A 22,768-nucleotide genomic window follows, 5' to 3' on the forward strand; every position below is an offset into this window, starting at 1 on the left:
GAGAGCCCCAAACAAGATGAACTCAAGGAGGTACACAACAAGACACGTGATCAAAGAGGCTCTTAAAAGGAGCCAGAGAGAAGCAACTAGTTATGTACAAGAGAATGCCCATGAGGCTGATTTTTTTTCAGCAGAAAATCTGCAGGCCAGAAGGGAGTGTGGCTTGATAACATTCAAAGTGCTGGGGAAAAAAAAGCCCTACAACCAAGAGTATTCTAGCTGGCAAGACTCTGATTCAGAATTGAAGGAGAGATTGAGAAAAAAATTCGCAGACAAAAGGTAAAGGAGTTTATCACCACTAAATTGGCCTTACAAGAAATGTTAGAGGGACTTCTTTAAGTGTAAAAGACCATAATTAGAAGAAAATTATGAAAGAGAAAGCATTTCACAAGTAAAAGCAAATCTACAGTGATAGTAGTATATCAATCACTTATAAAGCTAGTAGGCTTAAAAGACAAAAGTAGTAAAACCAATTATATCTAAGTTAAATTATATCTAGGGACTCACAAAAAGATGTAAAATACGATGACATATACATAAAACATGGAGGGGGTGTAAAACAAGTTCCTTTAGAATGTGTTTGAACCTCAGCAACAATCAACTCAATACAGACTTAGGTACTGAGGACATTATGTATGAGCCTCATGGTAACCACAAACTGAAACCTATAACAGATACACACAAAAAAGGAAGCCAAGCATAACACTAATCATCAATCACAAGGAAAGAGAAGAACTACATCCAGAAAACAATGAACAAAATGGCAGTAAGTTCATACCTGTTAATAATTACCTTAAATATAAATGCTCCAACCAAAAGACACAGGATGGCAGAATGGATAAGACAACAAGACCCATCTAGATGCTGCCTACAAGAGACTGAATTCAGACCACTTACAGACTGAAAGTGAAGGGATGGAAGAAGATACTCCATACAAATGAAGGGGGGGGGGGATGGGTTAGCAATATTTAGAGAAAACAGACTTTAAAACAAAGACTAACAAGAGACAAAGGCATTATATAATGATAAAGGGATCAATCCAATAAGAGGATATGACATTTATAAATATCTATTCACCCACCACAGGAGCACCTAAATAAAGCAAATATTAACAGACCTGAGGGAGGAAATTGACAATAAGAGTAGGGGACTTCAATATCCCAATTACAGCAATAGAGCATCCAGACAGAAAAATCAATCAGGAAAAGTGGCTTTGAATGACCCATTAGACCAGATGGACTTTACACATATGTACAGAACATTCCATCCAAAAACACCAGAATACACATTGTTTTTAAGTACACATAGAACATTCTCCAGACTAGATCATGCTAGACCACCAAACAAGTCTCAATAAATTTAAGGTGACTGAAATCATATCAAGAATCTTTTCTGACTGAAACAGTATGAAACTAGAAATTATAAGAATGGCAAAAAACCTAAGAACATGGAGCCTAAACATGTTACTAACTAACTGATGGGTCAATGAAGAAATCAAAATTGAAATTAAAAAATGTAGACAAATGAAAATGAAAACACAACAGTCCAAAATCTTTAGGACACAGTGAAAACACTTCTATAAGGGAAATTTATAGCATTAGAGGCTTACCTCAAGAAACAAAAATTTCAAATAATCTAACAACACCTGAAGGAACTAGAAAAAGAACATTAACAAAGCCCAAAGTTACAATGAAGGAAACAGTAAAGGTCATAATGGGAATAAGTGAAATTGAGACTAAAAAAGGTAAAAAAGATCAAGGAAACCAAGAGATGGCTCTTTGAAAACATAAATATAACGGATAAACCTTTAGCCACATTCATCATAAAATCAGAAATGAAGTAACAAATGACATCACAAAATTACAAAAGATTGTAAGAGGCTACAAAAAATCTATGCCACAAATTGGACAATCTAGAAGAAATGGATAAATTCCTAGAAGTATACAGTCTTCCAAAAGTGAATTAGGAAGACCTAGAAAATCTGAACAGACCAATTACTAGTCATGAAATTGAGTGGGTGATCAAAAAATTCTCAAAAGTCCAGGAACTGATGGCTTCACCGATGAATTCTGCCAAACATTTAAAGAAGAGTTAAGGCTAGTTCTCAAACTACTCCAAAAAATATCAGAGGAAAGAAAGCTTCCGAATTTATTTACTTATTTATTTATTAATTAATTAACATTTATTTATTTTTGAGACAGAGACAGAGCATGAACGGGGGAGGGTCAGAGAGAGGGAGACACAGAATCTGAAACAGGCTCCAGGCTCTGAGCTGTCTGTCAGCACAGAGCCCGAAGTGGGGCTCGAACTCACAGACTGCGAAATCATGACCTGAGCCGAAGTCGGCCACTTAACCGACTGAGCCACCCAGGTGCCCCATCTTCCGAATTTATTTTACAAGGCCAGCATTACCCTGATACCATCAGACAAAGATGCTACAAGAAAACTGCAGGCAAATATCCCTGATAAACATAGATTCAAAAATCCTCAACAAAGGGGGCACCTGATGGCTCAGTCCGTTGAAATGTCCCAACTCTTGATTTCAGCTCACATCAGGATCTTGGGGTTGTGGGACTGGGCACCGCGTCAGGCTCTATGTGAGCATGGAGCCCGCTTAACATTCTCTCTGCCCCTCTCCCCAGCTTGCACGCTCTCGCTCTCTAAAAAAACAAATCAACCTCAAGAAAATATTAAACTAAATTCAGTTCATTAAGAGAATCATTCATGATCAACTGGAATTTATTCCAGGATGCAAGTATGGTTCAATATCTGCAAATCAGGCAGTATGTGATACACCATATTGACAAAATGAAGGATTAAAAACCATAAGACCATCTCAAGAGATAAAAAAGCATTTGACAAGATTTAACAAAGTGGGTTTAGAGGAAACCTATCTCAACATAACAAAAGCCATTATGACAAACATAACTAACATTATACCCAGTATTGGGGCACCTGGCTGGCTCAGTGGGTTAATCATCTGACTTCGGCTCAGGTCATGATCTCTCAGTTCATGAGTTCAAGCCCCCCCGTTGGGCTGTCTGCTGTCAGCAGAGAGCCCACTTCGGATCCTCTGACCCACCCCCTACCCCTCAAAAATAAACTAAAAAAATAACGAGGAAAAGCTTTCAGCTAACAGCTTTTCCTCTAAGGTCAGAAACAAGGCAAGAGTAGCTATCTACTCTAACCACTTTTACTCAACATGGTACTGAAAGTCCTAGCCATAGCAGTCAGACAAAAAGAAATAAAAGGCATCCAAGTTTGTAAGGAAGAAGTAAAACTTTATTTGTAGATGACACAATACTATATATAGAAAACCCTGGGGCACCTGGGTGACTCAGTCAGTTTAAGCGTCTGACTGTTGATATTAGTTCAGGTCATGTTCTCTCTGTGAGATCGAGCCCCGCATCAGGCTCTGTGCTGACAGTGTGGAGCTTGCTTGGGATTACCTCTCTCTCTTTGCGCCTCCCCTGCTCATGCTAGTGCTCTCTCTCTCTCTCTCTCTCTCTCAAAATAAATTAACTTAAAAAAAAAAAGACTCCATCAAAAATTCAGTAATGTCTCAGTATATAAAATATACAGAAATCTTTCATTTCTGTACACTAAGAGTGAAATAGAGAAACTAAAACAATCCCATTTACAATTGTACCAGAAGGAGTAAAATACCTAGGAATAAGCTTAACCAAGGAGGCGAGAGATTGGTACTCTGAAAACTATAAAATATTGATGAAAATATTAAAGATGCTACAAACAAGTGGAAAGATATTCCATGCTCATGGAATGGAAGAACCAGATTGGTTAACATGTCCATACTACCCAAAGCAATATACTGACTTAATGCAATCTTTATGAAAATACCAATAGCGTTTTTCACAAAACTAGAATAATAAAATTTGTATGGATCCACATAAGACCCTGAATAGCCAAAGCAATCTTGAGAAAGAACAAAGTTAGTGGTATCACAATCTCAGATTTTACGACATACTACAAAGCTGTAGTAATCAAAACAGTATGATACTGACACAAAAAGAAACACCTAGATCACTGGAACACAACAGAGAGCCCAGGAATAAACCCATGCTAATATGGTAAGTTAACTTACAACAGGAGGCAAGGATATACCATGGGGAAATGACAGTCTCTTCAATAAATGGTGTTGGGAAAACCGGATAGGTACATGCAAAAGAATGAAACTGAACCACTTTGTTACACTATGCACAAAAACAAACTCAAAATGGTGTGAAAACCTAAATATGAGACCAGAAATAGTAAAACTCCTTAAAACATGGGCAGTAATCTCTCGGATGTTGGCCTTAGCAACCTTTTTCTAGGTATCTCTCTTCAGGCAAGGGAAACAAAAACAAAATTAAATTATTGGACTATACCAAAATGAAAAGCTTGTGTACAGCCAAGGAAACCATCAACATAAAAAAGCCAACCCATTGAATGGGAAGAGATATTTGCAACTGATATACCCGATTAAGGATTAATACACAAAATAAATAAAGAGCGTATTATACAACTTTACACCCCCTCCCCCCAATAATCTGATTAAGAAATGGGAAGAGAACTTGAATAAACATTTTTTCCAAAGAAGACATTCAGATGGCCAACAGACACATGAAAGGATGCTTAACATCATTCATCATCAGGAAAATACAAATCAGAACTGCAAGGAGAGATCATCTCACACCTGCCAGAATGAGTAGAATCAAAGAGATAAGAAATAACAAGTGTTGGTGAGGATGTGGAGAAAACGGAGCCCTTGTACACTGTTGGGAATGTAAATTGGTGCAGCCGCTGTGGAAAACAGAATAGAGCTTCCTCGAGGTTGGTAATTCCTTTTTATGATGACACAAAAGACACAAAGGAAAATAGTGACAGTCTCTTAGAGGAAATGGATCAGTAAAACCTAAAGTGTCCCACCAACAGTAGCTAAGCCCAAGGAACCAGTTCCACAATATTTTCTCCCGCTAATCTCAATTCAGAAAGAGAAAAAGATCCTCACCATTCTCACTCCATTGAACTGTAGACAGCTTCTGGGAGGCTGATATGGTAAGAAGTCTTACCTTCTGCCAGATTTATGTCAGATGTCCTAAGACCTCAAAGCTGCAGAATCTACAGCAAGTATCCAGTGAAAGTGTATCATGCCAACTGAAGAGGAGGAAGACATTTTCTTCTGTCCAAGGTTCTTCTGCTGGACTAAGAATTAAATTCATATGAGACAGATTAAAAGAAGAAAACCACCAGCATTTTATTTTGTGCACACAGACCCACTAATGAAACTGAGACTTAAAGATATGAGCAAGGCAGGCAGTTTTTATACATTTCAGACAAAGAATAAATCTGTGAGAAATTGACACGTTAAAAAAAAACATATTTGGGAGTTTTAGTATGGAATTCTAGGTGGAATTTGGGCTGAAGATTGGTCTAAAAGTAAAAAGGTTTGTTTCTACAGTTTTCTTTGCTACAAAGTGCCTATCTCTGATGATAAGGCTATCTATCTCTAAAAAGACATTCTTAGTGCAGGGAGGGTACCTCTCATATGGGAGATTTAGTTTCTGCTTTCAGGGGGACTGAGGAGGGTCTGAGTGCCTTTGCACTGACTGTTTTCCAAGGACCTTCAATTCAAGATGATTAGTATACCATTGTGGTCGGTATATTATGGGTGGCCGGCCCTTGGACACTGCAGGGCAACGCGGCAAAGACCTGAGCAGACGCACACACACTGAGAAGATCCTGATCATAGAGGTCGGAAATCAAGATCCTACATTTATTGTAGTTGGTTTCTTTTTGGCTTGCAGTCAATACAATTATGACTAATTCTGCCCTTAGAGAAACAAAGCATTTTGGTCTCAATAGCTTTATTCTGGAAAATGTGAGATCTTATCGGTGACAGTACATTCTTAGATCGAAACAACTGTAAATGTAGATAAAATCTATTAGTTTATTATTACTGATTGAAGGGACATTTCAAAATGAGTATAAAGAAGGGGCGCCTGGCTGGCTCAGTTAGAGAAGCATGCAACTCTTGATCTCGGGGAACGTGAGTTTGAGCCTGATGTTGGGTGTAGAGAGTACTTCAAAATTTTTAAAAATCTGGGCTGCTGGGTGGCTCAGTCAGTTAAGCGCCAACTTCGGCTCAGGTCACGATCTCACGGTTCATGAGTTCAAGCCCTGCATCAGGCTCTGTGCTGACACTTCCCCTGCTCATGCTTGTGCTCTCTGTCTCTCCCTCTCTTTCAAAAGTAAACATTAAAATTTTTTTTAAATAAGAAAAATCTTTAAGACAAAACAAGTATAAATAATATTTGTAAGTAAAAGTCATAAACATTGGGATATATTCAGTACGTACCAAGCTAGGGTGGAGACTTTGTAGTGTGCTCCTTCTAGCATCTTCCTCCCAGTAGACACTACAGAGAAGGGAGGAACCAGGGATCACATCTTTTCCGGTTCTGTAGTGCCAGGCCCAGTGCAGTGTTTGACTTGCATTCAGAGAATAAATGAATGCTTGCCAAGATTTCTTATTCCATCACATTTCTGAGAAACCATCTGTTGGTTCCCGATACCTGTTCCCACTCTTCATTAGCTGGTTGGCAAGAAAGCAAATGAGAGGAAAAACCTTTCTAAGATTTCTACCATTTCTAAGGAGTGGAGGACATACCTGAGGGAGTGTTGATGGCCTGGGGGTAATCAGGCTGGGGAAGAACATTCTGTATTTAGCACCTTGGGTCATTTGATGCTCGGTGCAAGGAGATGGCTCTCGGGGTAACATGAAGATTCTCAAGTCTTTGACGTAGGCTGCCTGGGGTGACCCTTACATCTTCAGAACCGGTGTTGGCTGATGCCTGGAGTTCAGTGTCTATTTGTCTATTCTCGGTACCATTCTGAGACACCTCCCCTGAGCTTTCCCTACTTAAATCACTAACCATTCTACCAAGTATCCTCAATTTGGACCAAGTGAGGCAGGCTGCAAGGGTACCAGAGATGGGAAGGGGGAGGAGCTTGGTCTACATTTAAAAGAAATAAGACCCATACCTGTTAAGAAAAAAAAAAAGTTACAATAATTCTTTGGCTTACTGAATTATTTATATCTTTTGAGATGTGAGAAGATGCCTGTGAACCAAGGAGAGAAGGAGTGGTTATTCCCCAGCACAATGAAAATGTCTGTGGACCACTTGCAATCACAGGTCATTTCTGTGCTACTCTCATCCAGGGAATGACATCATCCTCCGCAACAAGGGACGATTTCTAAAGTGAGATTTCTGAACAAATTATGTGGAGGAGGGGTGGGAAGGGACAGCAGGTCTTTCCCGTACCCAGCCTCTTCGCTCTTCGTTCAGTATCCTGCTTTAAGAACAGAGACTGGGGGAGAAGGGGTTGAATACCAGGACGGTTTGTACCAGAAGGCCTAAAAGACCGTTTGTATTCAGATTTTGAGCTTGTAAATATTGAGCAGCGGCTCCTTCCAGCCTTATGACTTAAGAGTTATCTGCGCAGAGAGTTAAGGAGGAAAGGGAGATTTTGTAGAAGAAAATGGTTTGCCGAACTGACTTGGTCTTTTTACCGTGATTTCTTACAAAGAGCAATTTTCTACGTTCTGAAACAACTTCTCAGACACCTGGTTTTTAATCTTGAATTGTACATTGTTTCTTAATAAAAGTGATACATTTCTTGCAGGTGTTTCCCATCACCATTACCTTTCAAGTACTGTGTGCGGTTTCAAAAAGCTCTCCAATTTTGGCCTTGGATAGTGTGTGCCGGTACATTTTACTACCAATGAGCGTAAGCAACCTGTTCTTCCTAATGCTTAGCAGCTGGATCCATCATAAACCACTTCTCAGGCTACAGGTCTGTTTCTACTTTACAGATTTAAGGAAGATCAGCCCACTTTTGGGGGTTTTAGAGGCTCGTGGCAGTAGGGGGCTGTAGCCAATCTCTTCACCCCTCCACTTTAATAGAAACACATTGATGTTTGTAATGCTGCAACGGCCAGTTCTATTTATCTCCAATTTGTTGCTTTTGAATAAATCTTACCACGAAAGCAAGTTTCCAAGCAGCTGGCCATGCCTAGTCTACGCCATTTAGTAGCCCCTAGATCCAGGACACTGAAAGAAAAAACAAATGGGAGATTTTGTACTAAATATAGTAGGATTAAAATTCATCCCTTTAAGGGGCACCTGCGTGGCTTAATGGGTTAAGCATCTGACCTCGGCTCAGGTCATGATCTCGTGGTCTGTACGTTCAAGCCCCACATTGGGCTGTGCCCTGACAGCTCAGAGTCTGGACCCTGCTTCGGATTCTGTGTCTCCCTCTCTCTCTGCCCCTCCCCATCTCTCTTGGTCTCTGTCTCTCAAAACTAAATAAACATTGAAAGAAATCCATCTCTTGAAAAACCACAGTGCAACTGTATCAGAAGGACAGGGCTTGGTGTTCCCAACTGGCCCCGAGCCGGTGACCGCGTGTGCCGGGACGGCCTCGGCGGCTGCTGAAGTCACTTCACGCCCAAGTCACACAGGCATAGAGGGGGGTGAACTCTAAAATGTGACGAGCTGCAAGCCTCCAAAAAATAAAGCACCCTTTGGGGGACGAAACCATGGTGAAGTTCAACTCCTGAGCATACTGCCTCACCCGTGGCGCCGTCTCCCACAGGGGAGCTGTGATCCCGGTGCCCCAGCAGAGTGTAATTGCAGACAGCTCAGCAGTAGCTCAGCCTGAAGACTTCTCTCGTTACATAAGGGCTCAAGCTCATGGGCGGATGTCAGAAAAGACCCAGTTTGTTTGTCCCTGACATTCGGCGTGCAGGCAACCATCCTAAATGAGCACAGGTCAATGAACTGAGTGTGTACTAACTTCAGAACGTCGTAAAAGGAAAAGGGAGCACATCTGGCTAATAGGCAAAGGTTTTCGATGATGTTCTTTATCTGCAAATTAACTTAATAAAATCATCCCATCATTAAAATTAAGTTATGTTCATGTCTGATTGTTTCTTAATCAGCACTTCAAGAATTCAGCATCTGGCCTCATTATTGCGCGTGACTCTGGTGCACAGATGCGTTCTGAAGCTGAGGGAGCTTGTGATGATAATTATTGGAGTTTTATTATTTCCTGTAATAGCTTCAAATGAGGTTTACTGCATGAACATATTCCGTTCATGAAGGCCACACATCTGTATGAATTTCCCAGGGTCTTTAACATTGTTACAATAATGCATTTCATTCCGGCAATTAAGTGGAGTGACATAGTACTAATAGTAAGCACATATTTACCATGTGTGAGGCACTTTGCTCGACTTGATCCTCATGACAAATCTTTGAAGTTAGAAAATTATCCTAGTTTCACATAAGGACACTGGGGCACAGAGGAGCTAATTAATGCCTCAGTTAACCTGTATGTGTCGGAGCTGGGCTTCGAACCCATGAGGACGGACTCCAGAATCTACGTTCTTAATCACAGCACTACGCCAGCTCCAAAATCTTAGTAAGAGCCTGTTTGGTGTAGATCTCTGTACGCTAACAGCAATTAGTGTTGAATCAGCTTGGCCGCCGATAATGTTAACACGTGTCTTTGAATTCGTATCTCATTCTCTACCTTTCCTCTGAGAGCTTATGAACGTTCTGCGATGCAAGCAAGAAAACAAAAACCAGAAAGTTAGTAGCAAAACAGGACTCGGAAACCGTTCTGGTTCATCAGAATGTCTCCATTATTCCCGGTATCTGAACCACAGGACCTTCAGGTTAATCAATAATATCAAACATGCAGTATGGAACCTTAGGTCATTAAATCACAAGGCCTTTATCAACAATTTGCTTCAGTAGCTATAATTTATAGAATGCTTAATGTGTGCATTAACCATTCTAGTGTCTCCAAGTTCTGTATCAGAAAGCATTTAAATTATGTTATCTCATCTACCTGGATACATGCCATCCCTGAAGTATACTTTGATAATAAACCTGCAACCATTATGCAAGGATCATTACAAGAGTGTTCGTTTTCAGTGATGCACTATCTTTGGCACAAATGGAGTAACACGCCATTCACTATCCACGGGATTGTCTAATATGCCCCTCTCAAACAAGAATCGGTGTTTCAGTATTGCTCACATTTGAATTCCGGAAAACACCGGTCTCTGCAGGTGTGTTTGCACGTGTAATTTTAGCAGAAAATGGAACCTGTCATCGTTTTTATTCAAATTTTGTCAGGATTAGGTTTAACTGCGTGTGATAGAGACCCAAACCACAGAAGCTTAACCTGATGGCTTATCTTTCCCAGGAGGTAGGCACCCCGGGGCTGCTTGAGCCACTCGAGGAAGGCAAAGTGGAGGCTGCTGTGCAATGGCACATGTGGATTCCAAGACCCCCAAACCCTCTGGTACCGGGGAGAGATCAGAATGAGAGGGGGGAACGGCTGCATTGCTCCCAGGGTACCCAGCACAGTCTGCCCCACGGCCAGACTGTAAACTAGTAATATTTAACTTGCAGACAAACAATCGAGCGAAGCAGCCCGCTTCTGCCTAACGTGATGGGCCATCTCATCCATCCAAAGGCGCCATCTCCAGTTCAGCTACAGTTCCCTTCCCTGTCCTCTAACCTGAAACCAAAGATCAAGCTAACCGCCCCGTCTTATGTAAACCACGGAAAGGGGGAGGGATTTGTCGCTGAGGAGAAAACCAATTTGCTAATGTTGATGCACTAATATATTCCTAACAGGGCAAAGAGCAAAACAGGCAGGCTGGGGAAAGTCTTCTTTTCAGAAACTGTTCTCGAGGCCACAGTTGACGTTTACAACTTTCTTATTCCGCCTCCTGTGCTGTGTCCCCTCTGCCTGCTCCCCAGCTTCTCAAGGGTCTGTACTGTGTCGGAACGACCCAAACCTCACTCCCGCAGTGCCTACACTTTTGGGGCTGCCTTCATTAATGTGAACCCCCGGACACGTGAGTCCCAAGGAAGTTTCCCAGGGGGCGCCCCGAGTTGCCAACATTTCTTACCCTCGTGGTATGGCAGGACCTTGTTTCCCCTTCGCACTCAGGATCCAGATTCCCCCAAGCAATGATCGCAGTCCTTTCGCCCACTGCCCCGGGGACCTGAGAAGCCAAAGGCGACCAGGTGGCATTCTCAACTTCCTCCCCAACTGGACCTCTGTTGCATCCCTTGGGAAAAGGTTTCCTCCCTGGGAATCTCTAACTTCTAGACCAGCGGCCCTTAAAGCTGTGGAAACAAGAAACAAACATTTCACAAGTTTTGTGAGGGGGGGAAGGGGTGGGCGCACATCGCATCTATCCCAATTTTTGGTCCCGTGGTGTCTCTCCGTGGGCGAAAAGGGACCGTATGTTGGTTATTGGTACAAGATACTGCATCTTGCAGGACAGTAGGGTTTACGTGCTCCTCCAATACCTGGCCGCTGAACCAGGCAAACCAGGGTGCGTCGACTTCCCTAGATCTTTTTCTTCTGGCTGCCACAGAGGCAGCTGGTCTCCCATGTTTGTTACTGGTTTAGGCCAACGTGAGTGACACAGAGTTGGCCCGGCTCCGTCTGTCTGTCTCTGGCATCTTCATCAAGCACAGCTTAAACACATGCAAATGAACACACACATTTGCAGTGTTTCTGGTGCGAATCCCGAAAGCTACATACTGTCTTTTTCTTTTGAAAGCTCCCCATCCCTCCCCCCACCCCCACTGTCTTTCTCTGGTGGGCCCGCTTTACATATGTTAAATCTGGGAAAAGATGTCATCAAAGGGAGAAAAACAGGTGGGGAAGGAAGAGATGAAAACACTCTTTGACAGTTCACTTCTGTTTTGCAGCTGCGAGGAGAGTCAGAGTCGCGGATTTGAATGACGTCACCTCCCTCAACAAGCTAATTAATTCTCCTTTTAAAACAAAACGAAAAAAAAAAAGTCTCCTTCCTTCAATCAGTGTCAACAGCCAATTGCAATCTTTCATCACCCAGTGTAATAACACAAATGTTATCAAGGAAGAAAACAGTTGGACCGACAAGATTAGCAATTCACCCCTTCTTTCTTAATCTTGTAATCACACGGGATGCAGTTTACAATAATATACACCCAAGTTTGCCAGTAAATTACCCCATAGAGGCTGTGCGTAAATTCCCCATCGTGTCATGTCTACTTTTGGCACAGAAGCACGTGTCTTCCTGTAGGAGACGTGGGATAAATTAAGACCAACTCCTCAGAGAGCTTTTTCCTCATCCATTAACCACTGCGGAAGGTTGTTAATTATGTAAAGAGGGGCCTACTTGGGGGAATATATAACCATGGATGACATTTAGGGGCAACAGGAAACTGAGGCATCTGACAGTGACAGAAGGTAGTTTGCCACTGATAAGATTAGCACTTTGCTGTCATGTGCTAGAAGACAAAAGGCTTCTTGCCTTGTTGGGATTAAACATTTGTTGACATGATTTGGGGTTTCCCCCCCCCCCCGACATTTTGGCTATCACTGCTCAAAAACCATACTCTCTACCACCCCAGCGGTTGTGAGTGTAATGGGCGTGAATTTTAGACCACAAGCTGCATTGTGAAAGCAATGTCGCTTAGAACTGATCTAAGGAAATTGACTTAAAGAACTGATTCCCAACCCCATTCCTGTTGGGCTGGTGGGTGTGTCTCATTCTCCATCTTGGTTATGGCTCCTGCATCTCCTTGGGGTTGAACAAAAAGACCCAGGAGGCTTATGTGATGTCTAGAGAATGGATGAGGGGTTCTGATCTCTGTCCATCCTTGGGTGTGGGGGTTCCCAAAGCCCAGTGACCCTGCAGTTCCAGTGCCTGCCCTGGACACACTGTCTTCTTTTCCCCTTGGCTATGTTACTCTTAGTATTTCTCGGGCCAAATGCCTAGATTAACCTCAGGCGGGGGAGCACAGGACCTGGAGGGGTAATGAAGGAAAAGACTGGGAAGGCAGAGGCGAACAGGACTCTGCGAAACACTGTGTAAGTGCAGATGCTGTTTCTCCCACCTTAGGAGAAGAAGAGCGCTTGGTTTAGAGCCCTCTGTCTGCCCGATATTCTCCTAGCTTCCAAGAGAACTCTCACCTTCACCGTCAGCTCAATCAGAGCAGGGTCCAGCTAGTGCCCGGTGTGGTCCGGGGACCCCTCGGCTTCTGCTGCTGCATCCGTACTTGACTGTAGACCTTGAAGGAGCATTTCTCCTTCCTGAGCAGCTAGAGGAATTTTAGATCTTTTCTGACAGCCACACTTCCTTCAGACCCCCTGTATCGGGGAAACTAGAATACAATTCCTACTTTCCCAAAGTCCTCCTCCTCATCATTTCTGCCCAGAAGGACTTGCGATCTGTAACTGTAAAACCCAGGAACGCATGAAGAAGCCGACCCCACAACCAGCCACCGTTGGGAGTCACACTCTTTCCACACAGGATCAGATCCTAGTTGTGTGAAAGAAACATCAAAATGGATGGGGCGCCTGGGTGGCTTGGTTGGTTAAGCGCCCGACTTCGGCTCAAGTCACGATCCTGTGGTTCGTGGGTTCGAGCCCCAGGGCGGGCTCTCAGTGCTGACAGCTCAGAGCCTGGAGCCTGCTTCAGATTCTGTGTCCCTCTCTCTCTCTGCCCCTCCCCTGCTCATGCTCTGTTTCTGTCTCTCAAAAATATATAAATGTTAAAAATTAAAAAAAAAAAAAGGAAACATCAAAATGGAGTCAGCATTGCTAAGAGAGCCATTTAAAATGGAGCCAGGAGGCTATTAAGGAAGCTGAGTTTATGCACATCCTCACCTGAAAGAAAAGATAAACTTCAAAATAGAGGTCTCTGCCAAACTACAAAGATCCCAGGGCACCAGAGGCAATGTTGCCATGTCCAGAAATGAACTTTTTTCTTCTACTTAGAAACAGACTTTTTGCTTAGTGATAGCCCTTAGCAACCAACCATGTAGAGATAAGAATAGATTCAGCTTGTCAACACCAATCGGAATTCCTGACATACAGTTTTACGAGGCTTTAGTGAAAGTCTCCTCGTTGCCTTTATAAGCCCACCTCTTTTCTCCCTGCTTTGGAACAGATTTTCAACTCCTGCTCATCTGGGTCTCCCAAACTGCAATTCTCGGGCCCCAAATAGAAGCCTTTAGTTTGCCTTCCAGTCTCGCAGCATTTCTTGTTCTACAGCAGTCAACGGGTAATACGACAAAATCAGAATATTTCTTAATGAAAACATATGTCCCCAATCTCCAAATCATCCTTAAGTAGCCAAAACGCCATCACCATAGATAATTTATGGAAGGCATTGCAGAGCTCAGCACGCTTAGTGCCTTGTGTTTGACAATCTCCCACCAGAAATGAATGGAAATATATCTATTTCCAATCAAAGATGCACACGCACCGCATGCTGAGTTCATTTCACACAACTAAGGCATAAATTCCACAAATACACTTTGTGGTGACAGCCTGCAGGCATTCAAAGGCTGGTGAAAAGTATGTTATGTGCCTCTGTGCCTCTGCCATTTCCAGGATCCAGAATGCTTGGGTAGATGTGGCTGGCATGGCCCACCAACCACCTGTCTGCAAGCAGAAATATATGATGAAAAATGAAGTTCAAGAATACGTGATCAATGACAAGTTATTGATAATGGGCTCCAACGGATTAAGAATTCCTACTGTTTTTAAGTGCATTATTCTAATTAATCGTTGAGTACCATATTTCACAAGTGCAGTGCTTAAACTAGAGCAATACCAAGCTGTTAGAAACTTGGTACTAATTACCGCAGTCTAATGCGGTAATCATGCTTACTGGTGATTCTCACCACCCAAGACAACTACTGAAAAATATTGGTATATTTCTTTCCAGTTTTCTCTATGCCTGCATATCATATACCAAAATGAGGATCGCGCTACATATGCAGTTCTGTGTTCTGTGTTATTTACTTAACGCTGTTTTGTATGCATTTCTTGTATTTTTTTGGAAACGTGAGTTTTAATGACATCATGACGTTTTATTATGTGGATGTCCCGTAACTATTTGAACAAATCCCTTATTGTTGAACATTTCACATTTATGTTTCCAAACTTCTCAATAGGGACTGTATAAACATCCTTGTACATAAATCTGCCCGCATTAATCAGACTTCTTTCTTAGGATACATGCCTTGAAGCAGATGTATTGGTTCACAGCCTATGAACAGTTTTAGATTCTAAAAGATAAATGGCCAAATTTTTGTGGATCTAGACTGCACATAGTTGATTAGGCAAGGATTTTATAAACCAGCTATTATGTGCTGCAGCACGAGGAATACATTAGTGAAAAAAATCAACAGGGTCTCTCTCCTTAGAGAATTTATAGTTCACTGAAAGAGAGTTTAGATCTAACCTGAGAACTGAAAACAAGAATCTTTGTAGATTTCATCTTAAATTTCATGCAGAATTAAGAACTTGGCAGAAGGAAAAATAAGAACAAAATGAAAACCTTGACGCTCAGAATGCCACTTATGCAAATGACTCTAACAAATATTATTAAAATTTGCTAAGCATTATACAGCGGTCAAATTGCCCAAAAGTTATGCAATCACCCATAAGTTATGTGTTCAGTTAGTTAAGGTTTTAGAGGAGTATTAGAAATTGGTTTAATCCCAAATGGTACTCAGCGAAATAAAAAAATAATTATTTTACTTCCACAATTTAAGAATGAAAATGAATAACTCACACACGTCCAATAAGTTGTCTAGTTTTCCAAAATATTATCTAGGAAAAGCTGCCCAAAATGCTAGGAATGGGAAAATTTAAGAGGCAGAGTCTACTGGGAGTTTCTGTATAATGTGATGGGTTGAGCTGACATGGACTGTTTGCCTTCTTGTTCCAAACCCATAGATATTTTGGGGAACAGTAACAAGGAAGGAAGGGAGGGAGGGAGGAAAGAGGAAAAGGAGAAAAAGTAGGGTAGAAACGAGGAGGACATGTTTGTAATATATTTAACCGATAATGGATTAATATCCAGCATTTATAAAGAGCTCTTGAAATCCGTAAGGAAAACACAAACAACTGAATAGAAGAACAGATGACATGAACGGTATTTCACAGAATAAAAAAACACTCAATGGCCCCTAGACATGAAAGGATGCTCAATCTCATTCCTAATTAGGGTAATGCATCCTAAAAGCAGAGCGATATATCATGTTACATTTATCAGACTGACATTGAAAAGTCAGAAAAAAGCCAGTGTAGACAAGGATTGGTACAGCTGCAAATTGGTACAGCTGACTTGGAAGATAATTTGGCATTCTCTTTTAAATCTGAAAACGTGTCTATACTAGGACCAGAAATCACTCCTGGCTATACCTATAGGGAAACAGAATAGCTTTCCCTGCCTTTACTGTGTTTCTTTTTCTTTCTTTTATCTGGCTTTCTGAATCAAATATTGACTGGGTTTTTAAGAACCTGCCTCAATTACAAGTGAACAGAGTACTTCTTGAGGTAAAATTAGTGGCCCAAGCAAAACCTTTATTTAGCAAAACTCATGGTTAGATCAAGAATTTTGCCACAATTTACAAGGACTGCAATTTCAGGAAAAATTAGATTGGATCTCGGCACCTAATCTCAAAGATCCAGTAAATATAGAACTTAAATATTCCACAGTGGCAATTGAGGATATTTTTGACTTTGCATGTGGTAGGAATTACTATTTCTTATAGGAGTTAGAGAATTAGAGGTATGCATTAGGATAACAGAATTTTCAAGAGAACCCTATAAACTAGGGTGAAATTAGATTTGGGGCTTTAATGTCTCGGATTCTAATTTAACATGCTGCAGAATTCACCTCATCAAATTGCTGAACTAATCTCTCATGCCAACAACTGCTTGGGTTAATAAAAAACCGAGAGCTTTTCACATGTTAATAAATAAGAGAAAATATAAAATCGGAGACCTTTCTCCTCCTTAAATGCAAGCAAGTGGTACGTGACCTTAGCTGAGCCACTGTGATTTGATGGAGGCATTCTAATTAGTGGATCAAATTGCTCTCATTTTACATAGTTCTTGTGCAACAAAACTTGCTGCGTATGCTTTTTTTTTAAAAAGCAGTGATACACCATAGATTCTGTCTGGTGCTAGGCTGATTATTATACTGAGGAGTTTTTCTTTATGTGTCAATTTCACCATCTTTGTAAACAACTTCATTATCAACATAGCTTGGGATTGGAATGCTTGCATTAATCAGACACTTTAGGTTTTTACACATGACCACTTTTCAAAAAAGTCTGAAAACAAAACCATACGATACCTATGCATTTGGAGATCAAAGCAACATAGATTCAAATATGCAGTGTCTCACCAACACCGTTATGAGAAATCTTTAAGATGTTTAATGGGATTGGGGAGAAGAGACCATTTGATTCATGTACAGCCAGGGAATTTTATTCTGCCGACTATGCCAACTGGTGAGGAGGAAGAATTTCCTCTGCCCTTCAAGGTCCTTCCAGCTGGATTAAGTATCAGATTGACATGAGACAGATTAACAGATGAAAATCAAATTTAATTTCCTAAGTGCAGGGAATCCACACCGACATGAGATTCCAAAGGCAGTCAGACAGAATGAGGTATATGTGTCATTGTGAACTAAGGAGAAGGGGGCAGAGGTCTGGGACTTTAAAGGGAAGGAATATAATACATACACAGGAAGATGAAAAAGAATAAATGTTTGATAAACACATGTTTTCTGGGGCATAGAAGACTTTGACCAGACAGGCCTTGCTAGGTTCCTCCCTGTCTGCCATAACCTAGTTTTATATCATAATGTAGTTATCTATGGTAATGGCTGTCTTCCTTGAGCCAGTCCTTTTTTTTTTTTTTTAATGTTTATTTATCTTAGAGAGAGACAGAGTGCAAGCGGGGTAGGGGCAGAGAAAGAGGGAGACACAGAATCCAAAGCAGGCTCCAGGCTCTGAGCTGTCAGTGCAGAGCCACGCGGGGTGGAACCCATGAACCATGACACCATGACCTGAGCTGAAGTTGGACGTTTAACCCACTGAGCCACCCGGGTGCCCCAGAGCAGGTCCTATTTACCTAAGTTATTTTTAGGCAGTTGAGGGAGAGGTAAAGAGCTTTTGCTGAATCTTCTGGGTTTTGATTGTTTTTAACTCAAAAATAATCTTCATGCCAAAGTGGCCCATCTTGGGGCAGCCTTTCCTTGACCCCTACAAGAGCCAGGTCATTCTCTGGGTGCCCTCATGCTACTTCTCCCCCACCAGGGACTCTGCTTGGCCCCTGCACTGTGAGAGAGCCCCCCTGACCACAGAGTTGTTTGCTGTTTGCTGACTTCCAGTAATGCCCTAGTTTTTATTTTTTCCTCATTCTCTTTTAGTTTTTGGCTTATTCTACTAAAGAGAAAAATATGATGTATATATAAATATATTATAAATACATATGTGTGCATTATGTACCAAGATATGTATTATTTTAGTGACTTTTTCTGGACCTATTTTTATTGTTTTGTTTTCTATTTATATTCTTACCCTGTTTTACAACTTATTTAACCCTTGGGTACTTTGTCTTTTAATATTTATCATTACATGTCTTAATGTAACACTTTAAAAACACTTATTTTGAAATCTTATTAAAATTTTTTTCTTTTAGTGTCTCAAATGCTTTTCATTTAACAAGTCCAATGTGAAAATTTGTCTACTATGGTATTTCTTATTTATTCTTTTCTTTTCAATTTGTTTTTCTTATTCCCAATTTCCTGGTTTTGAAATTCTTGTTCTTAAACTTTTAAGTATCTTCCTAATTTAATTTTTATCCTTCTATATTTAAATTATTTTATTTCTCACATTGTATTAATGGAAGTAGAAAAACTGACCTCACATAACCCACATGTAGAGTGATCATTTAAATTAGTATCTACACTAGGATGATTTGAGAGTGAAAGTGTGCCCCACTTATAATTTTGCTGGGACAATAGGCATAAAGTGAGACTGCCCCAAGCTGACACACTTGATCACTCAACCCACAAGGGAATTTTTAGGTCTTCCCCTACCCCAGCACTCCCAGGCACCATGAAACAGAATAGTATTTCTGGTTTTCCATAATACAGCCTTCCTATCTTCCAAACTGTCTTACCAAAAATACTTCTAGAAGTAAAAATAGCTATGTTTATAGAGCATCTATCATTCGATAGACATTTTACGTGGACAATTCTGGAGGGAACAGGGTGTAAACGTCCCCTGAAGGTAGATATAGCCTCTTTCCAAACTGAGACGGTATAGCTATTCAGTCTGCCCTTCCCCTGCAATGTGGGGTTTTGTGTGCTCCAACACAGTAGTCTCTGATATTCTTCCTGTATGACTTGGGGCCAGCCTTGCCAACAATGTGATACCACACAAGAGGGAAAAGTCAGAAGAAAAGTCTACTGGCAACGACTTCTCAATAGTCCTGGCTGACTTGACACACACACACACACACACACACACACACACACACACCCCACCATAGGGAAGTGGCATTGGAGAGGACCCAAACAGGCTGTCCACTTGCTCTTTACCTTCCTCTAATCACATATTCTTGTGTTTATTTGTGGGTTGACTCTCCTCCCTTGTTGACAAAAGGAGTTTCCTGGTGCATGCAATTCCTTCCCTTCATTATGAGGGACTTGGAAAAGACGGACAACACACGACTTAGCCCCAGCAGGGCTTCTTCGTAAAATGGGAGAGCTATGTTTCTGAACACCTTCTCTGACAGAATCCTACCTGGACAGCTGCAGCCCTCTTAGATTGCCAGAAGTGCAGAGGGATCCATTCTACCTCCCCAAACAGATCTTGGCTGCCTCTGAGGAAAAGCTGGTCTCTTACAATAATTATCACTACCATATTTTATTGAATCTAAGATGTTATAAATTATAATATATAACATCATTTTATATTCCACCCAGAAAGAAAAATAATGCTGCCAATTCAACAATGGCATGCCATCAATTTTAAAATGTGCTTTATTTTAAAGATGTTAAAATGCAAAAAAATGTGCCTCCTAGAATCAATACTTTTTTTTCCTTCAATTTTCCACCACCTGATTATTAATTTTCTTCTAAAACCCACCATGGGGGATTGGGGACTTGAGGCTGGAAGCCTGCAGAGTTTTGTACAACTGATTCATTACATCCCTTCACCTTGCCCCCATGCCACTCTCAGTTCTGTGAAGTGACATTTCTCTCAGTCCCTCCATGACTGAGCCTAGCAGTTGAAGAAACAGAGTTGAGTAAATTGTCTAAGGTCAAGATGACTTCACAGGTGAAAAGAAGAGTTAATACCTTTTCTTCTCAAAGTATTCCAAAAAATAGAAAGAAAGGAAGCCTTCCAATTTCATTCTATAAGACCGGCAGGACCCTGATACTAAAACCAGACAAAGATACTACAAAAAAGAAAACTACAGGGCAGTATCTCTGAATATAGATGCAAAAATCCTCAATAAATTATTAGCAAACTGAATCCAACAATACATTCAAAAAATCATTCACCACAATCAAGTGGGATTTATTCCAGGGTAGCAATGGTGGTTCAAAATTTGCAAAATCAATCAATACAATCTATCACATTACAAGAAAAAGGATAAAAACCATATGGTCATCTTAATAGATGCAGGCAAAACACTTGACAAGTTATAACGTCCATTCATGACAAAAACTCTCAACAAAATAGGTTTAGAGGAAACATATCTCCGTTCATACCTACATCCCTTTTCTACAAAAAGAAATACAGAAGTCATCCAAACTGGTAAGGAAGATGTAAAACTTTAGCTATTTGCAGATCACATGATACTATATATAGAAAACCCTAAGAACTTTACTAAAAAACTACTAGAGTAATAAATGAATCCCGTGAAGTAGTGGGATACAAAATTAAAATATATAAATCTATTGTATTTCTATACAGTAATAATGAAATGGCAGAAAGAGAAATTAAGAAAACAATCCCAATTACAATTGAGCCCAAAATAATAAAATACCTAAGAATAAACTTAACCAAGGAAGTGAAATACCTGTACTCCAAAAACTAGAAAGCATTGATGAAAGAAATTGAAAATGACACAAATGGGTATTCCTTGTTCATGAATTATAAGAATCAATATTGGGAAAATGTCCATACTACCCAAAAGAATACACAGATTTAATGCAATCCCTATCAAAATAACATTTTTCACAGAGCTAGACCAAATAATAGTAAAATTTGTACGGAACCATAAAAGACACCAAATGAATAGCCAAAGCAATAAAGGAGAACAAAGCTGGAGATATCATTATCCCAAATTTCAATATATCCTACAAAGCAGTAGCAATCAAAACAGTATAGTACTGTCACAAAAACAGACACATAGATCAATGGAACATAATAGAAAGTCTACAAATAAACCTATGCTTTTATGGTCAATTCATCTACGACCACGGAGGCAAGAATATGCAATGGGGAGAAGACAGTCTCTTCACCAAACGGTGTTGGGAAAAGTGCTCAGTTATGTGCAGAAGAATGAAAATGGACCACTTTCTTACATTGTACACAAAAATAAACTCAAAATGGATTAAAAGTCTAAGCATGAGACGTGAAGCATAGAAATATTTTCCTACATATGTCTCCTTAGGCAAGGGAAACAAAAGCAAAATTAAACTATTGAGACAAGCTTCGTACAGTGAAGGAAACCATCAACAACACCAAGAGATGCCTACTGAATGGGAGGGGATATTTGCAAATGATATATCTGGCAAGGGGTTAATATCCAAAAAACATAAAGAATTTATACAACACTACACCAAAAAGACAATCTGAATGGGGCGCCTGGGTGGCACAGTCGGTTAAGCGGCCGACTTCGGCTCAGGTCACGATCTCGCGGTCCGTGGGTTCGAGCCCCGCGTCGGGCTCGGGCTGACCGCTCAGAGCCTGGAGCCTGTTTCCGATTCTGTGTCTCCCTCTCTCTCTGCCCCTCCCCCGTTCATGCTCTGTCTCTCTCTGTCCCAAAAATAAATAAACTTTGAAAAAAAAATTTTTTTAAATAGAATCATCGTATGACCTAGTAATTTCACTACTGGGTATTTATACAAAGAAAATGAAAAGAAGAAATCAAAAAGATACAGGTGCCCTATGTTTACTGCAGCATTATTCACAACAGCCAAGATACGGAAGCAGCACAAATATCCATTGATAGATGAATGAAGAAAATGTGGTAATATACATACATATATATGTATATACATATACATACACACACACATATTACACACACACAACACTCAAATACAGAGCACAGAGCACAAACTGGTGGTTGCCTAAGGGGAGCTAGGTGCGGGAATGGGTGAAATAGATTAAAGGAGATTAAGAGTACACTTATCATGATGAGCACTGAGAAATGGATAGAACTGTTGAATGATTATATTGTACACCTGAAACTACTATAATGCTGTATGGTAATTGCAATACAGTAAAAATACTGCCTAAGGTCAGAACCTAGCAAATGGCCGAATCAGAATTTGAACTCAGGAATTCTTACCGCAGTCTCACATCACTGTGCCAGAGTGCTTCCCTACATATTTAGACAACGCTTCTAAAAATATGTTTTTGTTTGAAGGGGAGGGTGGCACGCGGGCATTATGATTCTGTATTACATAGTCTACACTGGAGGATACCACAAGAAATAGCCGCGTCACATTCAAGACTATTTAATGCCTGGAAATCTGGAGGATGTGGCCCACGTTTACACAGTGCTCCCTTTGGGAGAAGTGGGGAGGAATGTCTCTGAAGTCTCACTGTACAGAAAAGCGGTGCTCCCCCAGGCA

General features: G+C 40.8%; 1 long non-coding RNA gene across 1 annotated transcript; it reads left to right on the top strand.

Annotated features, from left to right (window-relative positions):
* The first annotated feature begins 2,584 nt into the window (after positions 1-2,584).
* LOC121028307 (uncharacterized) lies at positions 2,585-9,976 on the top strand. Its single transcript, XR_005789171.1, has 3 exons — positions 2,585-2,597; positions 3,413-3,417; positions 8,511-9,976. It is a non-coding gene; the product is annotated as an uncharacterized LOC121028307 (long non-coding RNA).
* Positions 9,977-22,768: the final 12,792 nt, after the last annotated feature.

The sequence above is a fragment of the Herpailurus yagouaroundi genome, unplaced genomic scaffold, assembly GCF_014898765.1.
Source record: "Herpailurus yagouaroundi ecotype Mexico unplaced genomic scaffold, PumYag 100, whole genome shotgun sequence".
Taxonomy (NCBI): Eukaryota; Metazoa; Chordata; class Mammalia; order Carnivora; family Felidae; genus Herpailurus; species Herpailurus yagouaroundi.